This window comes from Ambystoma mexicanum, chromosome 3p (genome assembly GCF_040938575.1).
Source record: "Ambystoma mexicanum isolate Mex_15411 chromosome 3p, UKY_AmexF1_1, whole genome shotgun sequence".
NCBI classification, from domain to species: Eukaryota; Metazoa; Chordata; class Amphibia; order Caudata; family Ambystomatidae; genus Ambystoma; species Ambystoma mexicanum.
The window spans coordinates 1,198,966,903-1,198,974,555 of record NC_090925.1 but is presented as its reverse complement, the minus strand read 5'-3'; the positions used below and the strand labels follow the sequence as shown (position 1 = coordinate 1,198,974,555).

At 44.3% G+C, this 7,653-nt stretch overlaps 1 long non-coding RNA gene across 1 annotated transcript; it reads left to right on the top strand.

Annotated features, from left to right (window-relative positions):
• Positions 1–360: 360 nt before the first annotated feature.
• Positions 361–1,499, top strand: LOC138579869 (uncharacterized). Its single transcript, XR_011304147.1, has 2 exons — positions 361–620; positions 766–1,499. It is a non-coding gene; the product is annotated as an uncharacterized lncRNA (long non-coding RNA).
• Positions 1,500–7,653: the final 6,154 nt, after the last annotated feature.

The window sequence follows — 7,653 nt, the reverse complement described above, 5'->3', positions numbered from 1 at the left end:
TCCATCAAATCAAAATGGCCTATGCTAACAAAACCTAATGCCTGCCCTATGTCTCATACAAAAAAGTATAGAAAAGGAGAATGTATGCAAAAGAAAAATCAGTGTTACAAAACAATAACGATAGTTGAACCAGCTCTCCTCCTCATGTTAAACCTCACAGAGTAAGGCTATCCTTGTAGGCAGGATGCCACACTCTGGCTCAGTTTCTAACACTCTAAGTAGATCCAAACCGTGGATTGAAACCAGCCTGGCATTCCACATTAAAGTCTCTTTCTTGACTTTCAAAATTGTATTCCAACGTAAAGTTTACAAAGGTCCCTCTCTGCTGGACTCAGACCTACTCCGCTAAGAAGCCTTATTCACTGTTTTATATGTTTTATATCTTGCATAACACTCTGGTTTTGATATTTGTGCAATCTTGTGACCTTTAGGCACCTCTTTTCTTTTCTTCCCCCCGGTAGGTATTCGTTACCGCAACATCCATTTTGATACCAACGTTGCTTCATCACAGGGTATCATTTCCTCCACTCTGAAGAATGTTCATGATCATCGGGTTCTATTAATTTAAGATCCGTACGCGATAATTGCAGAAGAGCACATAACATCTTTTAGAGACTCAGGTAATTTCTCTTTCTGTGCTCTCTCTCTTTTTTCACTCTTTATCTCGTTATGACTACATTTCATAGATTCTGTATTTTCCAGATTCACTGAAAGATATACTTCTCCCCTGTTTTTATAATTTCTTTAATGTTATCTTTACTTCAGTGTCTTGCTTCAGTCACTCCTGCTCATGCTCTGCACCAGGGTCTTGTTTGACGTCTTGACCTCCTGCCTTTGAAGTTTTCCCCCTCATTCATTTAGGGTAAGGTTCCCCTTCTAGGCAGTTTAAATTAGTAGTCTTAACTTAAATCACTGATCAGCCTTAAAGAAATTATGGTTTTTTTAATTTAAACTTGTCAACCCAGGATTTCCGTTTGAGAAGCATACAGCATGTGATATTATGTTTTTGTTGTAATACAATTGATTTTCTTTTTTGTACAAACTATACATTTCTTTATGTGATGGAGTATTTTGTCTGCTTCCCCGTAGGGAATTTCACTACTTACTTTGCCCCGAGGAAGGCGGTTTTCCAACACCAGTGGCCTCACAGGTGGCCCGCCGAAACGTCCTAACGGTCTCAATGTCGAATGGAACTTAAATTCTGTTCCCAATTGCTTATTGATTTATTCTCTTTGAGACCTTTTTCTTTCTTTTCTCTTCATATACCAAGTGAAAAGTGGACGTTGGCAGACCTGTATATTGCTTACAAGTGCATTTATATTTTGCCTAGACCAATTGGCGGACTTTCATAAAATGCACTTAAATTTTGCTTAAACCGTAATTGCACTTAGATTTTGCTCAAATTATAACTGTATGTCTTTGTTGAAAGTAATGAATTTTATGTATTTGTTAAACACACTCTCTCTTTTTTGTGAAATAAATAAGTCAGAAAGAAAATACGTTTTTCTTTGTGTAAAATGATGTTGCTCTATGCTTCTTATGGTGACCTTGGGTTGTTCTAAGTTGGAATAAGTAGGATATCCTGCTGGATACCATTTAAAATCATTTCATAAATTTTCAAATTTAGTCTTTACGGCTTTTGAAACCCTTGTTATGTGGACTCAGACCTTACAGCACACAGTTCACAAAGATCCCCCTCAGTGGTGTAACACAAAATGTGGGGGCCCCCCTGCGAGCCATGCTGAGGGGGCCCCACATCTCGCCCTAGATTATCATGCTTGCACAATATGCACAAACGTGCTGCTGAAGGGGTATGCCACACACTGTACTAGGAGAAAGATATTAATATGTGTTTTAATGCAATATACAGCATACTTTCTGAGAGAAATTGTCTAAAAAGCCAGAGTGTTTGCAATTGTTTTGTAGGTTAACACCAATCCAATACATGCAAGTCACCAACAGTGCACAGGAACATGAATGCTTTTCTGTAAAGATTCCATGACACATTGAAGACATGGCCCACTGCACAATGTAGACCAGTGTAGACACGTAATAACATTACAGTAAAGCATGCCAGACCACATTTAGACATACCTAGACTGGTTGCACCAAAATGCCAGTCGAAGCAATAACACTCATCAAGAAGAAAACACACATTCAATCCCGGGTCTCTGCGGCCTCTAACAACACAGCCAAACTCTTTCAAAACTGCAAGGAACTGGTCAATGCTGTTGCAGTCTCTACATCTCCTCTTCCCTCCCAGGCCCTCTGCATGGCTCTGGTCTCTCACTTTGCTGCTAAACCTCAGGACATTCTGTCCTCTATCTCTTCTTCTTCTCCCTCTTCCTCTTTCGGCCCCCCTTTGGCCATCTCTACCTCTCCTCCTCCTTTCTCCTCTTTCTTTCTGTCAACACCTGACAAGGTTTCCAGACAATTCCTATCTATAAAAGTGTCATCCAAACAGGTGCTCCCCTGCTCCTCCAGAACCATCAAGGACCATATTGACACCCTTGCTCCAGCCTTGGCCGATTTTGTAATCTTTTGCCACTGGAACGTTCCTCTCTCTCCTAAAGCACTCCCTTGTGCACCCACTCCTCAAGAAGCCGTCTGCCAATCCTACCTGCCTGGCAAACTATCACCCAATCTCCATCACCCCTTTCCTGGGCAAACTCTTGGAAAAGCTGGCCATCGCCCAGGTTACTCTCCCCACTGAATCTGTTGGTTGTCTCCATGACCATCAGTCTGGCTTCAGAGCTGCCAGAGGCACGGAAACCGCTCTGATGAACACCCATGAAGATCTGCTCTCTAACTTCCAGCATTCCTTCTGTCCTCATCCTCCTTGATCTTTGCACTGCTTTCAACACAGTCAACCACGCCATCCGGATTAATCGACTACGTGAGAACCTGGGCATCACGGATCAGGCCCTGAAGTGGCTGACCTCCTTCCTCTTGGACTGCCCCTCCCAGGTCCAACTTGGTGCCTTTCTCTCTGCCACCTCTCTCTCTACCTGTGGTGTTCGCCAGGGCTCCATCTTCTCTCCCTGGTATTTCAACCTCTACTTGGCCCCTTTGGCCCGCCTGATCTCTACCTTCTCCTGTAACTTTCAGTGTTATGCGGATGACACTCAGCTTTCCTTCAGGCTCCTCTCCCCTCTCGCTCATTCCTAACTGTCTATACGTAATTCAGGATTGGTTCACCTCCAAAAATCTCTGCCTTAATGCCAGTAAAACGGAGATCCTTCTCATTGGCAGCCCTGCCCCTGCTTTCCCACTCTGGCTGCCCACCTTGGGCCCTCTTCCTTCGCCTTCCTGCGAGGCAAAAAACCTTGGTGTCATCTTCGACTCCACTCTCTCTTTCTCTCCTCACATCTCTGACGTCGCCAATAAGTCCTACATCCAGCTGCTCCTCCTCAAAGGGACTCTTCCCTTTCTCATTTTTCCCCAGAAGCTCACTGTCCAGAATCCTGTTTCTTTCTAGGCTGGACTATTGCATCAACCTCTTTCTCAATCTGCCTTCCTCCACTCTCCACCCTCTGCAACTAATCCAGAACAGGACTCTGAGACTTATCCTTGGCCTTGAGCCCAGGGATTGTATCTCTCCAGCCCTGAAATCTCTCCACTGGTGGCTGCAAGGATCAAGTTCCAGACCCTTTTCATTGTCCACAATAACTTCCTTCTCGAGCCCTTCCCCCAGCTACCTTCAACTCTCTAAGGGTTAGACGCTTCTCCAGGCAGAGTGTCGGGGGTAGATCTCTCTCCTCTGCAGGTGCCTCCCTCTGGAATGGCCTCCCTGCCCTTCTCAGACTTGAGCGGACCACCTGAACTTCCCAAAGCAGCTGAAAACATTAATCCCGTCCTCTGCTTTCTCTCTCTCCCTTCCCTGCTGACCTGCTTTCTCTCTCTCTTTCCCTGCTGAACTACCTGTCTGTTGTACTGACTGGTTGCTTGGCTACCCTCAGAGTCTCACTGATTCCAGGCTCTTTCTTGATCAGACACCCTGCACTGCCTCCGGGCCTACCACACACGTAGGGGCTGTAACTGTAACCCTACAGTCCCTTGTTCGACTTGCACTACCCAGAGTCGCGCTGCCCTGGCTGCACTTACTCAGAGCATTACTACCCTGTTTTCCCCTCCCCTCTTTCTTGCACTTCCCCCCTCCCTTTCCCCTTGCATTTCTTGTTCTCGCACTTGCACGATCTGAATGACAAAAGGCCTAGTAAGATTGTTTGTCTTGTCCTCCCTCTCTTGTCACGCCTAAAAACACTTGTGTACAGGCGTGTTATAAATGACTTATATCATATCATATTATCACAGATGCCCACAAAAATATACAATGCCGCAGTAAGAAACTGCTAGACTGGCAGCACCCAAAAGCCAGTCTAGTCAGGTAATTACACTTAGCAGGACTGCTTTATCAGAAATGCGCAGTTTAAAAAAAAGTCATACCAAACTGAGGAATGACTAGACTGGCTGCACCAAAATTCCTCTCTATCCACTAATACCACATATCATCATGCCTGCTTAGCCTGGACATGGACAACCATTATGATTTATCGCACAATCCCGTCTCCCACAAATCCCCTACCCCATCCTCCAAAATCAGCTCCTTGGCCCAGAATTACCTTCACATCCCTCTTCCTTGTACCGGAGCTTATGTATGAGGCTCCTGTGTCATAGGTAAGTACTGGGACGAGGCAGAGTGGGACTAGGAGTAATGAAGATTACATGTAGCTAAGTCAGGCTTTGCCTCCATGTACCTCTACCGCATCCCCAGCACTTGTGTAAGACCAGAGAGAGTGCCTCATACACAAGTACTGCCTCATATACAAGTACAGGGACGAGGAAGAATAGGGCTAGGAGTAATGACGATTACCAATAAGTAATCAAAGCATTAAACACAAGTAGTGGCGTAACATCATTGAGTTGATTGGGCTTCAGCACTCGCCCCTGAAATGTGTGGCTATGTTGACTCAACCTGGCTGACCATCATAGCAGCTGCCGGACAGAACAGGTCACAGATGTTAAACGGCACCTGGGTTTCGCTGTTAACAATGGTCCAGCAATTACTAACGTAAAGCATTTCACTGATAGTACCTGCATTCAAATGCCACATTTTTTAGGCAATTTAAATCGTGATGTGGGTTTAGTACTTGCATGACAGGGGAGTGATAGGAAGGGTATAGAGTCAACAGGAGACCGCTCATTCTTACAGCAGTCCATAAATGGGTGCTTTCAGACTTAAAGGAGAGAGTTAACTGCTTGTAAAATTGAAGCTGCACTAGAATAGTCTAATTAAAATCCATAAATAAGTTAGATGCCCCTACACAAATAAGTTTGCCGCTCCCCCACCGCCAGTGAAGTTAGATCCACTCGGAACATTTAAAGGATTACCCCCCTGAAATGTAGGTTTTGTTGCGCCCCTGAACACAAGAACACACACCATTCACCATATTCACACACGCACACCTAGACATCCATACTTTCAAGTGTGCACTCTTTCACCGTACAGGCACACCAGGTAGCCATCCATACATTTTAATGTGCACCCTTTCACCATAGAGGCACACACACCCAGGCACCCACCCATACATACATTTAAGTGTGCACCCTTTCACCAAACACTCACACGGGCAGCCACCTATACATTTAAGTATGCACCCTTTACCATACACACACACAGGCAGCCACCTACACATTTAAGTGTACACCCTTTCAAAATACACACACACGCGCACAACATGGGGTTGAGGGGAGCCCTATTACTTCAAAAAGGAATTGTTTATTTTTGAAGTCACTCTGACTTCATAAAGAAATCATTTCCGCTAAAGGACCTAACCATAACGGAAATAATTTCTTTATGAAGGCAGAGTGACTTCAAAAATGAACAATTTTTTTTTTAAGTCACAGGGCTCCTCCCACCCCATGATATGGAGGCCTCCAGCAATGTCATGGAGTGGGGGGAGCCCTCAGACTTCAAAAAGAAAGTTTTTTTTGTAGTCACTCTGCATTCATAAATAAATTATTTCTGTTAAAGAAATTATTTCTTTTGTGAATGAAGAGTGAATTCAAAAAGAAACATTATTGTTTAAAAAATTGAAAAAATATTTGTTTTCATGTTTTTACTCCAAGTGGGGGCCCCTCCCAGGACATGTGCTAGTGGGGCCCCCTGCACCGCGGGGGCTGTGTCGGGCCCCTGTTACGCCAGTGGTCCCCCTCTGTCGGGCTCAGACCTCTCATATCACAGTTCAACACAAATTTGCAAGTGGGCTCCCTTCCCCAAACTTCTTTTTCTTCAGGTCTCCCTCAATCGGTCTTGGACCCCTTTCGGATGTCAAAAAGACTTTCGAATGTGCATGGACCACTTCGACTCAAAGTTCACATTTACTCTTGCTTACTTCACTTTTGGTGATTATTCACTTTTTAGCTTCAAACACTACCGTTCACAAGAGCTTTGAATGGGCTACTTCCTTTCGCCGGACCGCTCTGTTACTTAGTATCACTGATATTACAGCTGTCTTTTACTTCAAAGCTCATTCACAGGTCTGCCTTTCCTTGCGTCTCATCCACACTCATGCAGCCTTCACTTGTGATATAATGTTGCCACTTCATTCGCTTTAACACACACCGGTCACTCAGGTCGCTTGCCAACTCACCGGCTGTGTGTGTTTCTTTCGTGCTTTGCTATTTCCAGTTCACAAGTCAAGGCTAGTACCACAGCCTTTGCCTCGCCTCCCCAACTCTGCTGTTCACACGGGAGGGTAGCTGGCATCCTTGAAACACAATGCAATCTTTACTTGTGGGATCTGGCCTTCTGCATGAGTCTTTCGCGGCCTGTCAGAGGCAACAACCTCCAGTAGGGAACCCTTGGTGGTTTCGGCCTGCTGCTCTCGTCCCTTGGTCCATTGCTCTGCTCCAGTAGGTGTGCCTTCATCCCAGAAGTTTTGCTCGTACTCGTGTCTGGCCTTGCTCAGAGTGTGTCTTTAGGTGTGGCTTTTTATTTGTGTGAGGAGAACTAACTGTTATCAGATTAATGCACTTATTGTTGTAATGTGCGTGACTTTGCCTGACCCGATAAACAGGACATGTCCAGTACAATGTGAGAGGGTTAGGCTGGTTCCTCTCATTCATCCACTTCCTCGGCCCATTGTTTGTGTAAAAAGAGGGGGAGTTGGGACTTGCTCTGGCACCTGAAAGAAAGATCCCCGGGGACTACTGGGTGAGACTCCCTCTGGTTTCTGACAGTAGGTAGCTTGTGAAAAATATTTTCTTTTTTTAAACATGTAAAACAAAATAAATCTTCTGAATCAATTATTGCTGCAACAGTTCTTCAAAAATAAGTTTGTTTTTTCTATGGTGACTTACATACTGGGCAGATGCAGTGTACATTTGGTGTATATAGATGCAACAATAATTTGCATTGGCACAAATTCATTTGGAGGTAAGCACCAAAAGGCAACGTACATATGCAAATATATCCTATTTACATCTATCCATGAAAATTATTATTTAAGAGAGAGTATTGGTGATCAGATTTAACATGAAAAAAACATAGCTACAAAACCTTTGTAATTCAGTGAAAAAGAGAAAGTTAAGGTGATCAGATTTAATGCAACAAAACAGTTTCAATTCAGCAATCCATTTGAAGCAAGTTCA